This window comes from Cricetulus griseus, chromosome 10 (assembly GCF_003668045.3).
Source record: "Cricetulus griseus strain 17A/GY chromosome 10, alternate assembly CriGri-PICRH-1.0, whole genome shotgun sequence".
Classification (NCBI taxonomy): domain Eukaryota; kingdom Metazoa; phylum Chordata; class Mammalia; order Rodentia; family Cricetidae; genus Cricetulus; species Cricetulus griseus.
Window position 1 is genome coordinate 18,121,117 of NC_048603.1, and position 26,439 is coordinate 18,147,555.

A 26,439-nucleotide genomic window follows, 5' to 3' on the forward strand; every position below is an offset into this window, starting at 1 on the left:
TACTGGCTAGTGTTATATTAGCTTGACACAAGCTAGAGTTGCCTGAAAGAGGAGGACCTCAACTGAGAAAATGACTCCATAAGGTCTCCTGTAGGCGAGGAGAGAATGCTGGAACTGAAGTGCATTTTGGTGGGGGGGAGTGATGTAAAAACTTAATTTAGTAGAATCTCTTAGGATTCTATGAGGGTGACACCAGCATTGGAGGATTTGGAGCCTGGACATGTCATCCTCTGTAAATAGTGGGACTGGCCACACAACCTTGCCACAAATGCTCCCTCTACATATAGGCTATCTCACTTGAAAGATTCACTGTGGCAATGGAGGCACAGAACCTGTGGGACTGGTCTAATACCATGAGAGGTGCCCCGTTCCTGACAATGCCTGGATGACTAGAAATCAGAGGCTGGATATCCCAGAGACTTATAATTTAAAAGAAATTAATAAAATTATTCCTAATGATATACTTATTTACTCATAGATCAGTACCTATCCCAATATTCATTGAAGAGGCTACCACCTAGGTAGCTGATAGGAGCAGATGAAAGAGACTCATGGCCATACATTAGGTGGAGAGAGAGACGAAATTGAAGAGCTCCATTGGGTTCCTCCCTTTGGAGCTTGAGGAACCCCAAAGAAGAGGGGGAGGAAAAATGGAGGAGACAGAGGATTCAAGCATACCAGGAGAGCTGGGCCCATGCACATCAACTAAGTATGGCCTATAGGAGAGCACAGAGACTGAAGCAGCAATCATGTGTGGGTCTGCCCTAGGTCCTCTGTATGTAGGCTACGGTTGTTAGCTTGATATTTGTGAGACACCTAGGTGTGGGACTAGGGGTTTCTCTGAGTCTTTTGTCTGCCCTCGAGACCCGTTTCCTCCTACTGGGTTGCTTCACCCAGCCCTGATACCTTGTTTCATCCAATCTTGTTATTCGTAGTTTGGTGGATATTCCTGGGAGACCTGCTGATTTCTAAAGGGAAAATAAGTAGGGACAGATCCGTGGAGATGGGAGGTCGGGCGGGGGGGATAGGGTGGGGAAACTGTAGTCAGGATGTATTGAAAGCAAAACAAAAAACTTCTTTAGGACATTTGAGAGCCAAGCCCATTTTGGGTGATGCCATCCCTCAGCTGGTGGTCTTGGGCTCAATAAGAGAGTAGGCTGAGCAGACCAAGGAAGCAAGCCAGTAAGCAGCAGCTCTCCTCCATGGTCTCTGCATCAGCTTCTGCTTCCAGGTTATTGCCTTGTTTGAGTTCCTATCCTAACTTACTTTGATGATGAGCTGTGATATGGAAGTGTAAGCCAAATAAACTCTTTCCTCCCCAACTTATTTCGGTCATGGTATTTCACTGCAGCAACAGAAACTCTAAGACAGACCCTTCAAAAGTACTAATAAATGAAATTTTGAAAGAAGGGCTGAGGAGATGGATCAAGAGGTAAAATGATCAAATGGAATATAAAGTACAGCAGAGCCCATCTGCAATCCCAGTGGCGAGGGATTTGAAACACGAGGCTCCCTAGGGTTTGGAAAGTTTGAACTTGCACACAAGAGAAACTTACTAGTGATCTCAGACTTCCTTACATGCAAACAAAAGCTCACCAGCCCTTCACAACCTTTAAGGAAACATAACCATCATAAATACAAATTGGGATCTATCTGAAAGTCCTGTTTTGGACTTTCCTCTTCCCTTGTAAGTCAAAGACATGTGCTTATCTAAAGTCTTCATCCCCCGCCCCCCCCAAGTAATACCTGAGTTATTAAAGATTCAAGAATCACTGATTACATGTTTCTGGCCTCATTCCTGAATCTGCCTTTTAAAGTGTGATTCAGTCACTAAGTGTGAATTAGCTACAGGTGGGAACAGGCCTTGAGGACTTGGAAAATTTGGAAATGTATTCAAGTGAAGCCCCATGTAGAAAGGCCTGGTACAAGGGTCAGAAGAAGCAAAGAGCACTCTCCACACTGTTCTGTCTAGACAAAAAATGCTCTCAAGATCCTGAAACTTATATATTTGGACCTGGAATTCAAGGTCATTATTTAAATATACCTATCAAGAGAAGAAGAAAAGAATATTCACTATATATTTGCTTGGCTTCTATCTTTCAAGTTTGTTGGTATAGGGAACTTAGGTAATCACAGGCATTTGTAGGCCAGCATGAAAATATTGTATGTATATCTACACAAAGATGGTTAGTTACTTGTCCTTTATCCTTCATGATTTACCCTCCCTTTATTAATTTCTATAGCTTTGTGTTCTTACTACACAATTTTATTACATTTATGTTTAGAAAAGAGAGTAAAAAAAACCTTAAATATATTATATAATCGAGCGAGCAACAAACATGTTAGATACAAAGTAGATTCCATGCAAATGAAATATTTCACTTGAAGGTACATACTAGAAATGAGCAAGCATCAAACAAATGAAGCACAATGTTAAGACCAGAAGTTGATAACTGCCAGTATTGAGAGAAGGTGTCTCTTCAATGTTTGGTGATTTTCCACTTTAAAACAAAAATATACATTCTACAAAAACAAACAACATGGGGGAAATGAAATAAATTAACAAATACAAAAAATATCACCAGAAGGCTGATTAAAAAGTCTTTTCAAGGTCCCTTCCTGAATAAATATGATTGATGGGGAAGCTTTCACAACAGTAATGAGCAACAAAAGTAACCAGCCCCCAATTTTCAAGGTCACGGATCTATTAATTCAGGGACAATACTAAGGGGATAGAAAATATAATAGCTTCAATTCACTTGTCCCAACAATATACTTCATTGTGTCTTGTCTTTCTTCTTTTAGTCAAATTAATTTCTCCAATAAAACGCATTCTAAGACATCTACACAGGCATGAAGATAGACATGGAAAGGTTTTTCATTTCTTTTACAATTGCTGCCTTCCTCCTCATTAAGGAGGGGGGGATGCCGTTAGAGGTAAATGAGCCAATATTTAGAACATGCTCCATCAAGTACCATGGGAGAAGGTCAGAGAACAGATAGACTGTGTCACTGTTCACTGGGCATGGACTTAGCAATGTCCCCTGGGAAAAAGGCCAAATCAAAGATGATGCCAAATCAAAGAGGAGATCAAAGGCTTTTGAGCTCCTGGTCATATAATAGAGATAGCAAATTCAGTTCCGTATTTTTGAAACTTATATATAGGTGCTAATAAAATATCAGTAAATTTTTATTTGTGAGCTTAGCTTCTAATGGCTGAGCCATCTCCTCACCTGGGTGGTGGTGGCATACACTCACAAGGCAGAGGCAGGCAGATTTCTGTGAGTTCAAGGCTAGCCTAGACTACAGAGTGAGTTCCAGGATAGCCTCCAAAGCTACACAGAGAAACTTGTAACAAAAAAAAACCACCACCGCCACCACCAACAAAATTACCAGTAAATTGTCTTCCTTTGCTGGTGGTTTTCCTAATCTCATACATAGGCTAGAAGCTCTAATGTGATTCTACCATTTTCTGGATTGTAGCCTTCATTATTCTAACACCTATAAGATAATTCTGTGTTACTTTATGAACCAGGGAAGCCTCTTTATCATTAGATAATAGCACCTCCACCTCTTTTATTCCTTCCAGGTTTAATCCCATGAAACACTGTGTCGTTTTGCTAACTAAGAGAGTTCTCTGAGGCCTGGGCAGGTTTCTACATGCAGGATTCTGCTTGGAACATGTTTTGAACCTTTCCCTAACATCTCCACATCTTGTCTCCTTTAAGGATGGCAACATTAATAGTTATTTTTCTGGTTGTTGCAGAAAAATGCCTGACCAAAGCAGCTTAAAGAAGGAAGGGGTAATTTTGGCTCATGTTGTAAGAGTACAGTTCATAATGTGGGCATGTCATGGCAGCAAGGGAATGAGGCAGCTGGCCACATGGGAGCCACAATTGAAAAAGGGAAAAAGTGAACACTGGTGCTCAGAAGGCTTTCACCCTCTTCTTTTCATTCAAGACCCCAATGGAGTGGGGTTACCCATTAGTTAAGTTGGGTATTGCAATCTTAATTAACCAAATCTATAAATTTACACATAATAAACACAGTTGTTTGTTTCCATGGTGATTTTAAATCTCACCACATTGGCAATATTAACCACCACAGCACCCTTCTGCGGATACTGCTTCCTTTGTGTACTTGCTTACCACTCCCTCAAGGACTCAACAGCAACCCTGGTCATTTGGTATTGAATGATTTCATGCTAACAGATTTAGAGAAATCCTATGGCTATATTACTAATTTTTTAGGACAATTTGATACACATTTCTTCAAAGGATCTTCAATAGTCTTTCTGTGCCCTGATAGATGCATCATGAAGTCCTAAAGGTCCTCAGTACTAGTCACAGTCTCTTAAACCACACTTAAGTATCCTACTTAGAGAGACTGGTGATTTTACAGAATTTGGATTATTCATGACACTAGTACAGGCATAGAAATTCCCCAGTGCCTTGCATTGTTTAGTTGGGAGCTAGCCTCTTAACACTGTCACAGTTGCTAAGAAAATGTTAGTACATGTATGTACAGAGGGATTGATGCTGAAAAACAAGTCTTGGCTCCATTTATTGTGATATTTTCAATGTATATTGAATCTATGTGGTTAAAAACATGTCAAGCTGGGCAGTGGTGGCACATGCCTTTAAATCCCAGTACTTGGGAGGTAGAGACAGACAGATCTCTGAGTTTGAGGCCAGCCTGGTCTAAACAGTATGTTCCAGGATAGCCAGGGCTGTTATAAAGAGAAACCCTGTCTGGAAAAAACAAAACAAAACAAAACAAAACAAAACAAAACAAAAAGTCAGCAATCTACCGGCAGAGTAGAGTCTCCTCATATCTCCCTAGAGTGGTTTGTTCCTCTCTCACCCAAGCAGTAACTAATATTGCTAATCAGTTAGTATTTCATTTATTTCCCTATATTGGTTTTCTGTATGAGTGTGTGTGTGTGTGTGTGTGTGTATGTGTGTGTGTGTGTGTGTGTGTGTGTGTGTGTGTATCTGTGTGTATGTGTGTATGAATATGTGTGTGTCTCTGTGTATGTTCTTGTGTTCTTGCAATATTTCTTCTAGAATACATAAACAGGTAGGAATGCATGCTGTCTATTGATAGGGGAAGTACTTCTGTGTATGTTTATCTTATTGATTGTTGAACAAAATACTGTTTGGGCAATGGCAGCAAGTTAGACAGGACTAGGAGTCAAAGAGGATTCTGGGAAATGTAGGAGAGAAGTGGTGATCTAGGCCGGAAGTGACATAGCAAGAAGACTCATATTTAGCAAGGAGAAACAGGAAGTGTGCCCTTTTCCCGTTCCTCCTCCAGCGGTGCCATGTGAGCCACCAGCAAGAGAGGGTGCCAGCGAAAGGCATCCTCTATAAGATAAGTCTTATAAAATATATAAATTTATGATAATTAAGACTGAGCTAACAGATGAGAAATCCTAATCACTGGCCAAGCAGCATTTGAACCTAATACAAGTTTCTGTTTCTGTGTATTAATTTGGGCCCTAACTCCTCGGGTGGCTGGCGTAGAGCACACACATGGTGGTGGGGCTCGGGCGGCCTTTGGCGGACAGATTTATCCTAACAGTCTATTATATGGTGAAGGTAGCAATTTACATACACTACCCAGATAGTACTTCTCTAACTTGACAACATAGCTTGTGATGTTTGCTATAAACACTTGTTCCACTGTCTTCATACTGCGTTGATATTTACCATACTGGGTTGTTTCTGTGGCAGAGTCTGTAGAGACCATAGGTGGATGTTAGCTGTCCACTGCTATCATGAACTATCCTGTGCACTTGAGTGCAATACAGTGAGACACTAGTATAAGGCTGTGGTAATGCAATCTTTCCCCTTATAGTGTAAACTATTTTGTAATATCTAGATATGTAAGATGTGATTGTATCCTCAGTGTTGCTGTCTGCAGAGAATATTTTTAAAATGTGAGCAGCTTTCAGATTTTCTAAGTAGGAAAGTTCAACTAGATGTATACTCATTGTACAAGTATTTGTGGAAAGACAGACATAAATTGATACATTTCCTGTTAACTTTAAGTACTTGTGTGTGCCCATGGATATGTGCATATTTTCCTGTTCGTGTTTCTCTATTGCAAATTAGTTTTTATTTTCTTTAGGTTTGTTTGTACCTGTTGTATTAATTTTAGTTGAATCTGAGTTGCTAATATCTTATTATCAAATTTTCCTTTGTGTTTTTAAATTACTTGTGGCAATCTTACTTTTCATTTGGTGTTGATATCAATGATGCTACTAGCCTCTGTATTTTGAATCAACTTAAAAGAGGACTCACCTAACCCTATAAGGGAATTTATCATATTTTTTCTCTTGCTTCTGTATTTTTACATTAACAATTGGATCTTATTCCTTTGAGATGAAGCAGTGTACCAAAATAGACAGTCTAAGTATGATTACTGCATGAACCCAGTTGTTGAAATTTCAGATCTTTCAGTTTGGTTTGAAGGAGTCATATTTGCATACTCAGATTCTACATTTATGTTCATGAAATGCCTAATTCTCTTTGGTTTCGTTCAGTTTTATGATATGCATTATGACTGCTAGGCTCTGCTCTGCTATTTCCAGTTCTCTGTACATAAATACATGTGTGTGCATTTCACATTTCAAGTTTTATATCAATGTTGAGTGTGTTTTTTAAGTTTCATAGGAAGTATTTATGACACTTATTTCCACAATGACATATTTGAAAGGTAAATGACTGCATATGTCAGTTCATTCTTCTTTGAAACTAAAGTTAACTATGTGAATGATCTTGATGGGCCTGGCTATGAAAGACTGGTGAATACAGAGAAATACAATGGAGGAAATACTTTACACCCTGATGGAGGTGGAAAATCAAGTTCCAGGGACTCAGACTGTAGTACAACAAGCTATGCTCTGCTCCGTTGAGTCCCTGGAACGAAGATGACATATACAGTGTGGAGGACCAAGAGATGACAAGCTCCTAATTGTTCTTTCAGTAACTGCACAGGTGAGCTATTTAAACCACTCATGAGTCTCATCTAACAGATGGCAGCAGTTTTAGATCAAGCTTTGACAGTGACTTCATGAGAGACCCCAAATCCAACCACCCAACTAAACCGCAGTCAAATTGCATTCATGAGAATGACTGTTTCTTGTATGAAGCTGCTCCATTTTGGTGATTTATAAAATAGAAATTGATGAATAGTGCTCTGTGTCCTTCCTCTGTCCTTGCCTATGTCTACCTCAGAAGAGCATGAGTGGGTCAACCCTTTGTTTGACCTGGAAATTCCAGAACCAAAGATTGTCATCTCATTGTACTCTTCAGAGGACAGGCACAGTCTTTTGGGCAAGGAAATTTGATGCATCCTCATGATCACCACACAGGGCATAGAACCTTTCAGATATGCATCCTTACATTTAAACTACATGCCTCTGGACCAAAGCACAAATTTTGCAATATATGAATAATTGTGGGATAAAGTAGTACTCACATGTTGCAGTAAACCAGCAGCTCTCTACCTGGATTTAAATCTCACTCAACAGAAGATGAATCATGCTTAGTTCTAGAGACAGCTTCCCAAGTATAGTGAGTTCATGGACCTTAGAAAAGAATCTACAGCCACTTGGGTAGACCAACATAATTCCTTACTACATTCTTATACCTACAGGCAAATGTAGCTAATTCCCATTTATCAAAGACACCTCTCTTTACACTATGTGGAGATCATCGGAGATCATCACAGAAAATAATAGCTGGACACAAAGCAAAGATCAATAGATTATTGGAAGCCCAACCCCCACTGATACATCTGAATAACAGTTCCTCTATCTATGGCTCACGGAACATCATAGAAGGTATGGAGAGATTGTAAGAGCCAGAAATAGCACAGAATTTGCTGTGAAATAGTCTAGAAACAGGACTGTAACTTTATCAATATCAATGTATATGCTCATGTGGAAGGGGGAAATTTTGCAATGTCCCAGTCACAAAGAAATACAGGCAACTAATGATGACTGGAGGAAGAATTCAGTCTTCCCAGGGATATAGCCCTTTATTGGTTGTCCAGTGTAGAGAGATCAGCTCTAAATCCCTATACAAGTAGAGTATAATACTAGATTCAGCAGGCTTTATTTATATACCTTTGTACATACATATTTATTTATATAAAATTATAAATATATATGTGACAATAATAATCAAATATAAAGAGACTACCAACTTGAGAGTGGGAAAAGATATGGAAAGAGTTCAAGCTAATAGTGGTTGAAGGGAGGAACATGATGGGGAAGTGATACAGTTCTAATACATTTTCGAGTACTAACATTAAAAATAATATAAGAAATGAATATATATATATATATATATATATATATATATAAAAACACTGAGGTCTGACCATTTTTTAGGACAAATTCTATCATATCCTTTGAAATGTATGCTTTTTATCTCCCACTTTTTCTATGAAAATAGAAAAGTGTTCAGCGGGACATTTAGACTTTTCACAGTTATGTTCAAACAGAAATCTCCAAATACATACATAATCCCAAAGGCCACATATTACCAATTATTATTGATGCTTCTTTCAAATACCTGTTATGAGATGCTCTGTTTTATTCGGTTCCCATCTAACCTCTCCATGTTGCCATCTATCCTAGTTAGTATCAGATGTCAAAATGACACAGCCTAGAGTTATTTGAGGGAATTTCAGTGCAGAGATTTCTCTGATATGATTGGCTTATAGGGATGTCTGTAAGAAATTGTTTTGATTGATGATTTTGTGGGAGGGACTAGACAACAGAGGGTAGAACCATCCCTAGGCAGGTGGATCTGTAAGAATGATCTCAATATTTGCAGATGATATGATAGTCTACATAAGTGACCCAAAAAACTCTTCCAGGGAATTCCTACAGCTGATAAACACCTTCAGCAAAGTGGCAGGATACAAGATTAACTCAAAAAATCTGTAGCCCTACTATATATGGATGACAAATTGGTGGAGAAAGAAATCAGAGAAACTTCACCCTTTACAATTGCCACAAACAACACAAAATACCTTGGGGTAACACTAACCAAAAAAGTGAAAGACCTGTACCGTAAGCATTTTGAGTCTCTAACGAAAGAAATTAAAGAAGATACCAGAAAATGGAAAGATCTCCCATGCTCTTGGATAGGCAGGATCAACATAGTAAAAATGGCAATCTTGCCAAAAGCAATCTACAGATTCAATGCAATCCCCATCAAAATCCCAACACAATTCTTCACAGACCTTGAAAGAACAATTCTCAACTTTATATGAAGAAACAAAAGACCTAGGATAGCCAAAACAATCCTGCACAATAGAGGAACTTCTGGAGGCAGAGCTATAGTCCTGAAAAGAGCTTGGTATTGGCACAAAAACAGACAGGTAGACCAATGGAATCAAGTTGAAAACCCACACACCTATGAACACCTGATTTTTGACAAACAATCCAAATATATATGCTGGAATAAAAAGAACATCTTCAACAAATGGTGCTGGCATAACTGGATACAAACATGTAGAAGACTACAGATAGACCCAAGCCTTTCGCCCTGCACAAAATTTAAGTCAAAATGGATCAAAGACCTCAACATAAACCCAGCCACCCTGAACCTATTAGAAGATAAAGTGAGAAATACCCTTGAATTAATTGGTACAGGAGATCGCTTCCTGAACATAACACCAGTAGCACAGACACTGAGATCAACAATTAATAACTGGGACCTCCTGAAACTGAGAAGCTTCTGTAAGGTAAAGGACACAGTCAGTAAAACAAAACAGCAGCCCACAGACTGGGAAAAGATATTCACCAACCCCACATCTGACAGAGGGCTGATCTCCAAAATATACCAAGAACTCAAGAAGCTAGTCTGCAAAACACCAAACAATCCAATCAAAAAGTGGGGTACAGAAGTAAATAGACAATTCTCAATAGAGGAATCTAAATGGCTAAAAGACACATAAGAAAGTGTTCAACATCCTTAGCCATCAGGGAAATGCAAATCAAAACAACTCTGAGATACCATCTTACTCCTGTCAGAATGGCTAAAATAAAAAACACTAATGACAGTTCATGCTGGAGCGGATGTGGAGAAAGGGGAACTCTTCTCCACTGCTGATGGGAGTGCCGACTTGTACAGCCACTTTGGAAATCAGTATGGCGATTCCTCAAGAAAATGGGAATCAGTCTACCACAAGATTCAGCAATTCCACTCTTAGGCATATACCCAAAAGAAGCACATTCATACAACAAAGACATATGTTCAACCATGTTCATAGCAGCACTATTTGTAATAGCCAGAAACTGGAAGCAGCCTAGATGTCCCTCAACTGAAGAATGGATGGAGAAAATGTGGTACATTTACACAATGGAGTACTACTCAGCAGAAAGAAAAAAAAAACAATGGAATCGTGAAAATTTCAGGAAAATGGATGGAACTCGAAGAAACCATTCTCAGTGAGATAACCCAATCACAAAAAGACAAACATGATATGTACTCATTCATATGTGGATTTTTGACATAGAGTAAGGGATTACCAGCCTACAGTCCAAACTGCCAGAGAAACTAGTAAACAAGGAGGACCCTAAAAGAGACAAACTTTGTCCCCTGGAGAAGAGGAAAGGGTCACCATCCCCTGAGCAAATTGAGAACATGGGAAGAGGGGGGAGGGAGCTATGAAAATGGGAAGGGAAGAAAAGGAAGGATGCAGAGGTCATGAGGGAGCAGAAAGGTTGAGTCAGGTGTAGATTAGAAGAAAGGATATGTGATTGGTAGGGTTTTAGTTGGGGGGTGGTAGGGGAGAAAGGGAGGGAGAAGGGAACTGGGATTGTCATGTAATTCAATCTTGTTTTTAATTCAAATAAAAAAAGTTCCTTAAAATAAAAAAGAATGCAAGCTGAGTGTGAGCCATGGAGAAATCTAGAGAATGAACCTGAAACTGTATTAACCCATGATTTTTGTGTCAAGTGCCTGCTTTGAGTGTCTGTCCTGACTTACCTCAGTGATGGACTATGACCTGGAAGCATAAGATAAAATAAATCCTTTTCTCTCCTAAGATGATTTTCCTCATGATGTTCACCATAACAACAGACAAGCAAACTAAATCACCATCATATCTCCCTTAGTTAAATACCAGCATGAATGGTGTGCTCTTAGGGCTAACCACTCTACATACTGTCTCATTGCCTTATCTCATGCAAAATTTCCCTCCCCTCTTGCTTCTGCTGGTATAGTTTCTTGTGTTTGACTCCTACTTCTTACCCCAGAGTAAAGATGTTTTTACCAATAGCCAATTCACTTCATTACTTTGGCCAGTTGGAACATACCAATCAAAAGCATTTGTTTCGGGGCTGGAGAGACGGCTCAGAGATTAGGAGCACTGGCTGCTCTTCCAAAAGTCCCGAGTTCAATTCCCAGCAACCACACAGTGACTCACAACCATCTGTAATAAGATCCGGTACCCTCTTCTGGCATGCAGACATATGTTGTATGATTCCCACCTGGGTCTGGTTGCTGCTTCAGAGCCAACAAATAACACACAGAGACTCTATTAGTTACCATGCTGTTGGCCAATGTCTAGGGCTTCTAATTAGCTAGCTCTGTCTTAAGTATTAACACACACACACACACACACACACACACACACACACACACACACATATATATATATATATATATATATATATATTTATCCAAGGTCTTATCTTACAAAGAACACCACACTCATGTGTCCTCTCCTTCGGGATCACATTGTGACTCCCTACTACATTTCCAAGAATCCTCCTTCTCTCTTAGTCCTGCCTATCTTGTTTCCTATTGGCCAACAGTGTTTTATCATCAACCAGTAAGAGAGACATACTTCAGAATGACATCTCCCATCAGACATATATGGAGGCAGAATATTGTATTTATAATAAATAAATGAGTCTTAAAAAGAAATAGCATTTGTTCAAGTGTGCTACTGGAGGAAATTTGGGAAGCTTGAGACACAGACAAGAGTGGAACTTTTTCTGTTCTCAGCATAAGCCTCCAATACCATTGATCAGCAGGCATGCTGATGGGAAAGAGCTGGAGGGTTCTAAGAAGTTGGTGGCTTCCAGGGAGTTGAACTCTCTCCTGATCCATTGATGATGTGGATAGAAACTGTGGGAGAAGAAGTTAACTTTACTATTCTGAATCTTGAGATTAAAGGGTCATTTTTAAAAGGTGTGGTTTTTCTTACCTGAACAATGCCTCCACCTTCCCTTTAATCTGGTATCTTAGAGGCACAGTCTATATACCAGCCAACCAAAGAAAATCTCTCTGGTCCCTCTCAGATATCATCTTTATATACATCTTATCAAATGTTTTCTTAGTATAACAATCTTTGTAAAATATTCCTTAACAAATGTCCAATTCCTATTGTACCTTTACATAGTAACCAACATCTCATGGAACCTAAAAGACTTTCTGTTGATGGTGAAAAATCAAGCAAAATAAATGGACATTTATTATAGTTAATATTCACAAAAGTAGCACTGAATAGCATACCTTAGGACTGAGGGTACAGCAATTTATTCTTAAATCAATTCCTACTGTAATGGAGGATGTTGTGAAATGGTACTTTAAGAATCAGAAATGTAGCCATAACATGGATAATTTCAATTTCAAATCCTATCTCAACTTTATATTACTTTGATAGTGTTTTAGCCCAAGATAAAATTACATTGCCATGTAAGAAGTTTATAACTCAATGGTATCTAATAAATTGAGAATACCCACAGAATTATATTACTTTTGATCACTTTTATGAAAGATAAACTACTCTGAGAATAGCTATTCAGAAACCCCAAAGTTCTCCTGCATTGCATTCATGTTTATATGAGTAAATTATTATATCAAAATGTTTCTGTTTTATGACAGTGATGAGGTTTATTAAATATTCCCAGTCCTAAGAAACACACAAAGGAGGAAGTTGTTTTGATGGATGACTCCATTGTTCTAGAAAAATACATAGAACCAGATGGACCCACAACATTACACACCATTTGCAGTTCTGTAATTATGACTAACTACAAAAAAGCAGGATCAATTACTCTTTTAAGTTTTTTTTTAAACGTCTAACTAAAGCTATCTGGAGAATTATATTAAAAAGAAACAAAGACAAATGAGGAAAGCTTGCTACAACTAGATGCCAAGGTTAAAGGAAATGTAGTGAAACAAAGAAGTGGCCATACAGGACACTAACATCTAACTAAAATCACAGCTAACAGCTTATCTACATTAGGTCATTTTACATTGCTGTAGCAAAAAATCAGAGACTACTTTGTTAAAAAGAAAGGTTCATTTAGCTTACAATTTTGGAGATTCAAGGCATGGTGAGGGCTTCACAGTGGCTAACATCAGGAGCCAGGAAGCCAAAAAACAGGGAGGGGCCAAACTTTCACTTTTATAACCAAATGTCATTACAAAAGAATTGAGGGCACTACATGAACTATTCTTCATGAGGATAGCATCCCAAATGATTTAGCCACTTCTCAATAGCTCCTATCTTAGAGGTACTACCTCTATTTAACCTCATTACACTGGGATAAGCTCCCTACCCAGGCTACTCAGAAAAGAGTAGAACACACACTTAATATGCAGGTAATTGAAGTATAGCTCAAGACCCTTTTCTTTAGGATCCAGATGCAGACATTACTGTCTACTGCAACCACCTCTGGTCATCACAGTACTGGAATTTCTGGCTAGAGGAATTAGGTAAGAGGGGAAAAGAGCTTCAATTTGAAAAGCAAGAAGTTAAATTAGCCCTGTTCACAGATAGATGAGCTTACATTTAGAAAAGTCAGAAGATACCAAAGCCAAACTAATAAATTCAGTAAAGTGCAGCAAGCAAACACAACATAAAATAGTGTTTTTTATCTATTAATGACAAAATATTTTTAAACTTCAGTACAATAATTAAAACTATGACTAGGAATAAACAACACAGCTGAAAACATCAATTTAATGAATAAGATAAATGGAAGAGGGCACAACTAAAGAAAATCTTTCTTAAGAGCATTGATTGAAGACACTTCCCTTTCTGTGTGGAGTGTCCTTGTCATGTGATCATATATCCATTGATTCTATATGGATAGCTTTATACTGAGATATCTAACTTGAGATGTGTGTCCAGATCTTCATGTTAGTATGATTATCTTTTGAGTTCTACAATTTTGGAGCATATCATGAATTCAGGCTGGGCATGACTCCATCTCATAATTTTGCTCAAAATTGCTTTGGCTATCTGGGATCATTTTTTGTTGCATGTTGATTTTCATATTTTTACATTTTTATTCAATTATTATTGACAAATGGATTGTATACATTTCTTTGAATGACATGAACATTTCAATAATATCAATCCCTGCAGTCCATGAGCTCCAAATATCCTTTATGACCTTAATGCAAGTAAAGGTTGTCTTTTAGGTAAAATTTACCCAGTCATATTTTAACACAGCAGATGTTGACTTTTCAATAATATTGAGATTTCTGAAAAATGCAAAATATTGACTACCCTTTAATATTCAGACAATATAGGAAATTGATCTAAATACAGTGGCATTTGATAAAGCTTTATAATGTGTTAACATTTCTAGGTTACTGTAATGGTTTGAAAGAAGAAGGCCCCCAAAAGGAAGTGTGGCTTTGTTGGAGTGGGTATGACCTTGTTTGAGGAAGTGTGTTGCAGTGGGGGCAGACTTTGAGGTTTCCTGTGCTTCGATTACCATCTAGTGTCTCAATTGACTTCCTGTTCTTTCTGAGTCAAGATTTCAGTCTCTCAGCTTCAGCCCCACATCTGTCTGCATGCTGCCAACCTTCCAGACTTGATGATATTGGACTGAACCTCTGAAACTGTAATTGAGCCACCTCAATTAAATGTTTTCATTTATAAGAGTTGCTGCAGCCAGGCATTGGTGGCACACCCAAAGGATTGAGATTTATATCAAATTTCATGGGCTTCTGTGTCATTGGCATAATACAGGTTTTCCTGTGTTTCCTCTCTCCATCTGTTGCCTGTAGCTCTACATGCATCATCACACCACAGGTCTCAATAGCATCATAAATATCCATGTAGAGGTGTATGTTTTAGTCTCACATAGGCCACCTTCAGAAACTGTGGAGTGCCTTCTGGCTTGTGCCAGTAGTTTCAGGGTTGTCAGATTTTCTCTTGGTCAACCATTTTCCTACTAATCTAGTTTTCGGCCATTGCATAAGAGCATCTAGATCTCTCTTCCCTTCTCTTTTGTTTCACATCCTTACTTCACTTCAGCTCCCTTTTGAGGGGTGCCCAGTAACTCCTTTGTTCCAAAGGAAAAATAGAAATGATATAAAAATGAAGATAGGGATGGAGAGATGACTCAGTAGTTAAAGGTCATTTCCAGTCCTTTCAGAGGACCCGAGTTTAGTTCCCAGCATGTGTTTCAGGTGGTTTAAAACCACCTGGAACTCCAGCTCCAGGGTATCAGTGTCTTCTGGCTTTCATGGGCACCTGAACTGAAGTGCACACATCCCCCTTCTCTCTCTCTCTCTCTCTCTCTCTCTCTCTCTCTCTCTCTCTCTCTCTGTCTCTCACACAATTAAAAACAAGACTCAAAACAAAGTTCATCCTTTTCATGCCTTGCTACTTCTGAATCAGCACTTATAAGTCAATGGTTCCAAATTAAATAATAAAAAGACAATGACTTTCTTCTTAAAACTGCATGTTACAATCTTGAAACTTGCTTCCTTCCCTTTCCGCCGACTCATCACAGACCAGGTGAGTGACCCCCTGCTTTTACCCAACTCCTGTCCAAAGTGCCATTCACCCAGATCCCCCCCCCCAGGCCTGTCCCTGCTTGAAATAGACATGCCCAGGCAAGGAGGAGCTCCCTGAATCTGGGTACAGGCCACTCTTTCTTCTGTTCCCGGCGACCGATCCGCCAGGAGATGAGTGATCCACTGCTCTTACCCAACTCCCTATCAAAGCCCCATCCTTCCCGATCTCCCCGGGGCCTGCTCCTGCTTGGGGTAGACCTGCCCAGGCAGTGAGGAAACCCCAGAGCCTGGAAACTCCCCACTCTTACTTCCTGTCCCGCCCACACACACCCGATCCCTATGGAGGCCTAACTCCTTCAGAGTGAGGAGACTACAAGGAGAGGCAAGACCATCCAGAGCTTTGGACATTGAATTCCTGGCCCACACACACTACAACATAACAAGAAGAGATAGAGAGATCCTACCTGCACTCACTGGAATAAGATATGGGAAGAAGACAGAATAAGAACTCGCTCAACAACAGAAAGACCAATATGACACCACCAGAATCTAGGGACTCCACTCCAACAAGACCTGAAAAGCACAACATAGTGCATGAAGAAGAGATGGACCTCAAAAATTATCTCAGCAAGATGATAGAGACCTTCAAAGAGGAAACAAGAAAATCCCCTAAAGAAATAGAAGAAAAAGCAAGCAAAAAATTACACGAAATGGAGGAAAAGACAAACCAAAAAATTCAAGAAATAAACAAATCTCTTAAAGAAGCTAAAGAAACCCAAGGTAAAACAACCAAACAAGTGAAGGAAGCTCTTGAAACAGTTCAAAGCATGAAAGCTGAATTAGACACAATAAAGAAAACACAGAATGAGGCGATGCTGGAAATGGAAAGACTGGATAAACGATCAGGATCTAAAGACGTGAGTATAACTAATAGAATCCAAGAGACAGAAGAGAGAATCTCAGCTATTGAAGACTCGCTAGAGGATATACATTCATCAACCAAAGAAAACCTCAAGTCCAACAAATCCCTAACACAAAATATCCAGGAAATATGGGACACCGTGAAAAGACCAAACCTAAGAATAATAGGTGTAGAAGAAGGTGAAGAAACACTGCTCAAAGGTACAGAAAACATATTCAACAAAATCATAGAAGAAAACTTCCCCAACCTACAGAAAGATATGCCTATGAAAGTACAAGAAGCTTATAGGATACCAAACAGACTGGACCACAAAAAGAAGTCCCCCCGACACATAATAATCAAAACTCCAAGTCTACAGAATAAAGAGAAAATATTAAGAGCTGCAAAGGAAAAAGGCCAAGTAACATATAAAGGCAAACCAATTAGAATCACACCCGACATCTCAATGGAAACTCTGAAAGCCAGAAGGTCTTGGATAGATACCCTACAAGCACTAAGGGAGCATGGATGTCAACCCAGACTATTGTACCCAGCAAAACTTTCAATCACTATAGATGGAGAAAACAAGATATTCCATGACAAAAACATTTAAGATTTAAGCAATACATATCCACAAATCCAGCACTACAGAAGGTTCTGGAAGGAAAACTCCAACCCAAGGAACATAACTACATGCACAAAAACACAGGCAATAGATAATCTAATTTTGCCAAACACAAAAAGAAGCAGGAGGGCAAAATCCACACACATGACACCACCACCAATAAATCCAAAACAAACAAGAACCAACGAACAATGGACATTAATATCCCTAACTGTCAATGGTCTTAACTTACCCATAAAAAGATATAGGCTAACAGAATGGATACGAAGACAGAATCCATCCTTGTGCTGTTTACAAGAAACACACCTCAACTTCAAAGACAGGCGATACCTCAGAGTAAAAGGATGGGAAAAGATTTTCCAATCAAATGGCCTCAAGAAACAAGCTGGTGTAGCAATCCTAATATCTAACAAATTGGACTTTAAACTAAAATCAATCAAAAGAGATGAAGAAGGGCATTTCATACTCATCACAGGAAAAGTCCATCAAGATGAAATCTCAATCCTGAACATCTATGCTCCAAATACGAAGGCACCCACATTTGTGAAAGAAACATTACTAAAGCTCAAACCACACATAAAACCACACACACTTATAGTAGGAGACTTCAACACCCCCCTTACACCACTAGACAGGGCCACCAGACAGAAACTTAACAAAGAAACAAAGGATCTGAAAGAAGTTTTGACCCAACTGGGGTTAACGGATATCTATAGAGCATTCCATCCAAACTCAAAAGAATATACCTTCTTCTCAGCACCACATGGCACCTTCTCTAAAATTGACCACATAGTAGGCAACAAAGCAAACCTCCATAGTTACAAAAGAATTGAAATAACCCCCTGTATCTTATCAGACCACCATGCATTAAAGCTAGAATTCAGCAACAATACAAATGGCAGAAAACCTGCAAACTTTTGGAAAATGAATAACACCCAATTGCACCATTCCTGGGCTGAGGAAGAAATAAAAAAACAAATTAAGGACTTCCTAGAATTTTATGAGAATGCAGACACAACATACCCAAACTTATGGGACACTCTGAAAGCAGTGCTAAGAGGGAAGTTCATAGCACTAAGTGCCCACATGAAGAAACTAGAAGAAAAGTCACATTAGAGAACTGACAGAACAACTGAAAGCACTAGAGCAAAAAGAAGCAAACTCACCAAGGAGGAGTAGACGCCAGGAAATAATCAACCTGAGAGCTGAAATCAATAAAGTAGAAACTAGGAAAACATTACAAAGAATCAATGAAACAAAGAGTTGGTTCTTTGAGAAGATCAACAAGATAGACAAACCTCTAGCCAAACTAACCAAAAGGCAGAGAGAGAGAGAGAGAGCATGCTAATTAACAAAATCAGAAACGAAAAGGGGGATATAACAACGGACACTGTGGAAATCCAGAGAATCTTTAGGTCATACTTTGAAAATCTGTACTCCACAAAATTCGAAAATCTAATGGAAATGGACAGTTTCCTGGATAAATATCACTTACCAAAATTAAATCAAGATCAGATAAACAATTTAAATCGACCCATAACCCCTAATGAAATAGAAGCAGTATCAAAAGCCTCCCAACCAAAAAAAGCCCAGGGCCAGATGGCTTCACTGCAGAATTCTACCAGAAATTCAAACAAGAGCTGATACCAGTACTCCTCAAACTGTTCCGCACAATAGAAGCAGATGGGATATTGCCAAACTCTTTCTACGAGGCTACAATCACTTTGATACCCAAGCCACACAAAGATAAGACTAAGAAAGAGAACTACAGACAGATATCCCTCATGAACATCGATGCTAAAATACTCAATAAAATATTGGCTAATTGAATCCAAGAACATATCAGAAAAATCATCCACCACAATCAAGTAGGCTTCAACCCAGGGATGCAAGAATGGTTCAACATACAAAAAACCATCAATGTAATCCACCATATAAACAAACTGAAAAAGAAAAACCCATTTGATCATCTCACTAGATGCTGAAAAAGCCTTTGACAAAATCCAACATCCGTTCATGATAAAGATCTTGGAGAGAACAGGAATAACAGGAACATATCTAAACATGATAAACGCAATATACACCAAACCAATAGCCAACATCAAACTAAATGGAGAGAAACTTGAAGCGTTTCCTCTAAAATCAGGAACAAGATAAGGCTGTCCACTCTCTCCATATCTCTTCAATGTTGTACTTGAAGTTCTAGCTAGAGCAATAAGACAAGAACAGGGGATCAAAGGGATACAAATTGGAAAGGATGAAGTCAAACTTTCACTATTCGCAGATGACATGACAGTCTACATAAGCGACTGGAAAAACTCTACCAGGAAACTCCTACAGCTGATAATCACCTTCAGCAAGGTAGCAGGATACAAAATTAACTCAAAAAAATCTGTAGCCCTACTGTATACAGATGATAAACTCAATGAGAAGGAAATCATGGAAACATCACCTTTCACAATATCCACAAGCAACATAAAATACCTGGGGGTAACACTAACCAAAAAAGTGAAAGACCTGTACAATAAGAACTTTGAGACTTTAAAGAAAGAAATTAAAGAAGATACCAGAAAGTGGAAAGATCTCCCATGCTCTTGGATAGGCAGAATTAACATAGTAAAAATGGCAATCCTACCAAAAGCAATCTACAGATTCAACGCAATCCCCATCAAAATCCCAACACAGTTTTTCACAGACATTGAAAGAACAATACTCAACTTTATATGGAAAAATAAAAAACCAGGATAGCCAAAACAACTCTTTACAATAAAAGATCTTCTGGAGGCATCACCATCCCTGACTTCAAGCTCTACTATAGAGCCATAGTTCTGAAAACAGCTTGGTATTGGCACAAGAATAGACAGATAGACCAATGGAATCGAATTGAAGACCCAGATATTAACCCACGCACCTACGAACACCTTATTTTTGACAAAGGTGCTAAATCTATACAATGGAAAAAAGATAGCATCTTCAACAAATGGTGCTGGCACAATTGGATTCAGACATGCAGAAAATTGCAGATTGATCCATACCTGTCACCATGCACGAAACTTAAGTGCAAATGGATCAAAGATCTCTCCATAAATCCAGCCACACTGAATCTTCTAGAAGAGAAAGTTGGAATAACCCTTGAACAAATTGGCACTGGAGAATGATTCCTGAACATCACACCAGAAGCACAGACACTGAGGTCTGCAATCAATAAATGGGACCTCCAGAAACTGAGAAGCTTCTGTAAGGCAAAAGACACAGTCAGTAAGACAAAACGACCACCCACAGAATGGGAAAAGATCTTCACCAGCCCCACATCTGACAGAGGACTGATTTCCAAAATATACAAGGAGCTCAAGAAGCTAGCCACCAAAACACCATACAATGAAATTAAAAAGTGTGGTGCAGAACTAAACAGAGATTTTTCAACAGAGGAATCTGAAATGGCTGAAAGACACTTAAGAAAGTGCTCAAAATCCTTGGCCATCAGAGAAATGCAACTCAAAACAATTCTGAGATACCACCTCACACCTGTCAGAAAGGCTAAAAGCGAAAATACCAATGACAACCTATGCTGAAGAGGATGCGGAGAAGAAGGAACACTCCTCCATTGCTGGTGGGAGTGTGAACTTGTAAGACCACTTTGGAAATCAGTATGGCGGTTGCTCAGAAAAATGGGAATCAATCTACCTCAAGATCCAGCCATTCCTCTCTTGGGTATATACCCAAATACTGCATGTTCATACAACAAGGACATATGTTCAACCATGTTCATAGCAGCATTGTTTGTAATAGCCAGAACCTGGAAGCAACCTAGATGCCCCTCAACTGAAGAATGGAAAGAGAAAATGTGGTACATTTATACAATGGAGTACTACTCAGCAGAAAAATGCAATGGAATCTTGAAATTCGCAGGCAAATGGATGGAACTAGAAGAAACCATCCTGAGTGAGGTAACCCAATCACAAAAAGACAAACATGGTATGTACTCACTCATATATGATTTTTAGACATAGAGCAAAGGTTTACCAGCCTATAATCCTCTTCCCCAAAGAAACTAGAAATCATGAATGACTCTAAGGGATAAATAGACCCCAGGAATGGGAAGTGGCATGAACTCCAGAGCTAATTGAGAGCATGAGGGTGGGGGAGTGGGTGCTGCCACAATAAGAGCACAAGAAGAAGAGTAGAGGAGAAGAAATGGAGGAGCAGAGACATTGAGTTGGGGGAAGAATAGAGGAGAGAGAGCAGGATGAGAGATACCATATCAGAGGGAGCCACTATAGGTCCGAGAAGAGATCTGGAACTAGGGAGATCTCCAGAGACCTACAAGGATGACACGATCTGACAGTCCGGGCAGTGGAGGAGAGGATGGCCTAGAAGCCCTTCCCCTAGAATGAGATTGATGACTACTCTCTATGCTATCCTAGAGTCCTCATCCAGTGGCTGATGGAAGCAGAGACAGACATCCACAGAAACAACACTGAGCTGAAATCTGGAACCTAGTTGAAGAGAGGGAGGAATGAAGAACGAAGGGGTCTGTACCAGGTTGGAGAAACCCACAGAAACAGTTGGCCTGAAAAAGGGAAAGCATATCGACCCCAGACGCTCTTTGGGAGGCCAGTACGGGACTGATCCAGCCCCCTGATCATGGATGCCAATGGGGAGGCCCCTGCACTCCTGGGAGCCTCCGGAGGTGGACTGGCGTTTTGCCCTGGTGTGTGTGTGTGACTCTGAGAACCCATCCCACTTGAAGGGATGCGCTCTGTCTCTGGACACGTGGGGAGGGGCCTAGGCCCAGCACAGGAAGATTTGGTGGACTTGGTGGAGCCCCTGTTGGGGCCCTACCCTGCCTGGGGAGTGGTGGGTGGATGGGGTAGGGGGTAGGTTGGAGGTGGGGGAGAAGGAATGGGGGTGAAGGGAGGGAGAGGGTGTGGGGACTTACATGTGAAACAAGCTGTTCCCTAACCTGAATTAATAATAATAATAATAATAATAATAATAATAATAATAATACAATCTTGAAACTTTATTTTCCAACTTGAAAGTTGAGTAGACAATGCTGTTCTTGTCCTGTAATCGTTAAAATTCTCTTTTTCTTTTGGAACAGAGTTTCTGGGAACCTCTCAATTATCCAGTGTGGCTGCTACATGCCATACCTATGAATGACTAGGTAAGAATTCTGTAAGTACATGCACAGGGCAATGCTTCAATGGATGACCTATATGCATGTATGAAAATGGTTGTTCTATGGCATTTATATTACTGGAGATGAGTGCATTTTCATTAGTGAAGAGCCTTGAGATCTTAGCTTGTTTTCATATTTGCCTTACTTGTTATTTTAGTTATTTTTTGCATTTTATGGTAAATATTGGCAAAACTTAAGGTAAGAAGAGATTATTTGGGATCTCTGTTGGTGGGTTCAGTGCACAGCATGTTGGAGAAATCATGGCACAGGTGCTTCAAACAGCTGACCACAATGCACTGGCAGTCAGAAGGCAGAGAAGAAAGGACACTGAGGCTCAGCTCATTTTCCCTCTTTTATTTAAAATAGGACCCAAGCCCATGGAATTGTGCCCCCTCCACATGTAGGGTTAGTCTTCTTAGATTAGTTATCCTGATCCAGGAACTCTCTTAGAGGTCTGTAACATAGGTTATTCTAAATTGTATCAAACTGACACTCGCTATTTAGCATCATATCCAGTAGGATTCCACAGTGTAGATAGAAGAAGAAGCTCAAAATCTATCACAGGTAAATGAGTGTAAAGAGTCACATAGACCTGAAGAACTCTTCTCTTCCAGTACTGCATTTTGTGTGAACTTGAGATGCCATCCCCTTTCAAAAACGGAACTATACCCACATGGTTTGAATAACGTAAGAGTAAAGATACTGCACAGAACGACTAAGCCTGTGAGTTTTTGTAGGGTATCATGCACAGTCTTGGTGCATTTCTTTCCATGGAAACTCCAAGTGCTCTGGAATTATAAACTACTGTGCTCAAATGACATCAAAGATCAAGGCCTGAGTGATTCCCATTAGAGCTCATTTAATACAGGGAAAAATCTACATTACTGTGTGTGTGTGTGTGTGTGTGTGTGTGTGTGTGTGTGTGTGTGTGTGTGTGTGTAAGTATATACATACATACGTACTATGTATTTATGTATGTATGTGTGTATGTACATATGTACATACATAAATATGTATGTCTCTCTCTGTGTGTATGTATATATGCATGCATCCAAATATATAGAACCAGATCTTGTTATATGGCTCAGTCTGGCCTCAAACCTGCAATCCACATATCTTGACCTCTCAAGTAGCTGGGATTATAGGTGTACACCTTCATGCTCAACCCAATTCCTTCTTGTGTGTTCTGACACTGTCTCAATTATCATCAAACTCATCCATTTTCATGACTCTTTATCCAGCTGGATTCCTCCCATATCTTTGTCTTTTGTAGTCTGAAAGTGACCTTCTACAGTGCCAGCTTGCTCATTGTGCACCTTGGCAATGCCTCTCAATCACCTGGAAGGAGAAAATTCAACTCCTTATCTTAACACAAAAGATCTCCAGTCCAATTCAGAGCACTTCATTTTAAAAATGACTTTGAAGACAAGAGTGCATCTAAAGCATGGTGATAAGCTTAACCAGAGATCTGGAATTCCTGGAAGGAAAAAAAATGTAACAAAGTGCTGAGGTCCTTCAAAGGCGAGGGTGAATTGCTGTGTGAGTAACTAACTGCAGTGTGGAGGAGCCTGGGACCTACTCTGAGGGTTCAGGACACAGCTTCTTACAGTGGCTTAATTTTTTTCATGTGGAAGAGGGTCCAACTACACACTAGGTGTGAATTCTCAAAGGTTCAGTTATCTATGCTTTACTTTACACATCTTTAACCTGGAATAAGAGTGCTATTTCCCAGAGAATCAAAGATATGTGGGGCAATTACCACAATTCCTTCCCACTGTTGTTGTCATTGAGGCTGATGGTGGCTTTTATTCTGGTGTATAATAAGAGTATTATTAAAATGAAATTGTATGTCCTGAAAGGTTTTTGGATATCTATTGTTAGAACAAAAGATACCTCTAGGTTTTTCCATATTCTTATTAAAAATAAAACCACTAGTCCCCAGGTTATTAAAATGTGAGCAACATAAAGATTATGTTTCTTTTACTTTCCCCAGAAATATTTTAGTTATAAAATGAAATGGGGATTGTTAATTTGTTGGCCATTTTTCATATTAATTGTCCTGATCTCAGCAAATGATAGCCATATCCTGACAAGTTAGAAATTCCACCCCTTAAGACCCAAGGGAAATTAGAGGAAAATAATTATGTCCTCAACTGTTTTCATTTCAAAACATAGTGAAGCTTAGACCTTTCAGAGCATTTTAGGGCTGTTGTGCCAAACCTTGAGTTTGCCTTATCCTACTGAAGTCAGAAACTAAAATTTGAGGCGATCACCCAGGATCCCTACATCACATCTCTAGAGAAACTGTACTTTTTCTCTCCTTGAAGGAGCTGGTCAGTTGTTTCTGTACTGTTTATGTAGAGGTTGAAACTGCCTTGTTTTCTTTGTGCTCACAGAGCCACAGATGTCACATGGTAGCAAGAGAAGCTGACATGCTTATCATTTATTATAAGGTGAATTAATAAGACACTCATCTGTGATTCACAACCCCATCTGTGCACACAGGATACCATTAATAAATATAACAATTAAAACATTGAGCACATGTTGATAATAACAAAGGAAATAGGATGTTACTGTGGGATACTCTGAGATGAATACAAGCTCCATGTGGACATGTGATATGTTCATTTATTACAAAAGCCTCCTTTGGAAGGAAAGGAAACCTGACCATGGAATGAGGGGTTATTAGTGAATGTACAGGATAGCAATACACATGGAACTGTCAGAGGATAAAATAAATGCTTGTAGCTGCTATACGTGTGGATTGGAGAAGGAGGGTACCTGTTGTGATTTCTAAGTACTCACACTCTGGAATGAAGGACATGGTATTGGTAGAAATTCTGGCATTTATGGAAAGAACACTTGCATGTTGAAAGTGGGCCATAGATATGGCAGAGGTTAGAAGCTCAAAAGCTTTGGGCTTGCATTGTCCTGACCCTAAGCTTTATAGTCTATTTAAGTAGCACCCACCTATATCTGCATGAATATGTTCAGTTCTGGTATTAAATGCACCCTGGAGATAACCCAACAGGAATCCTCAGCATGCTGTTTATGGAACTTTATCTTCACTGGTCTGTGATGCTAAGAATCTTCTCTTGATTTCTAGGTCATTTTATCCCAGTCCTAGGAAATGCTTTCCAAGGCTATGACATAAAACACTGAAGTAAGTCCTCGCTATCATATAATGTATTGTTTTCCAAATTGTTTCCCATCAAAAGATCTTTCAGCTGCTAGGTTTTCCTTCTGTTTCTTTCCTCTCATAGTTGAAGAGGATGTTCCTACAAAATTTGTAATTTTAAGTCATCCAAGGTATCAGTTACAAAATTATGTTAAAGATGATAAAGGACAATAAACAGAGGCGGGGATATTGCCTAGTGGGTAGAAATAATTTTGTTTTTCAAAAGTAGGGACCAGTAATGAAATTCATAAAAGCCAGGTGAGTATGGCAGCCTATGTGTAATACCAGAACATGAAAGGCAGAAACAGAGGATCCCTAGAACATGTTGGCTAGCTAGTCTACCTGAATTTTGTGAGCTCTCAGTACAATGAGATACTTTGTCTCCATATATAAATTGGATAGCAATTAAGGATATCAATATCTGTGTGTGTGTGTATGCACACCATACATATTAATGCATACAGGAACACACACATATATATGCAAAAGTAAACAAAAATTAAATTATAGCAATAAGCTGATGAGGATGATGTGGGATGGAGACACAGCAACCCAAACGCTCAGAATTTATTTCTTTGAATGGTTTTGAAAGCACATTTCCACAAGTTACACTTCAAATCTTATCACAACTCTCTTCATCAAAAGAAAACAAGAAATGTAAATTGTATGAAAATTAGTAAGTGGAAAATGGATTTAAGAACTCTAAAATCTTAGAGAATATATAAAGACAGGTAAAATACCTAAAAGTAAGACAAT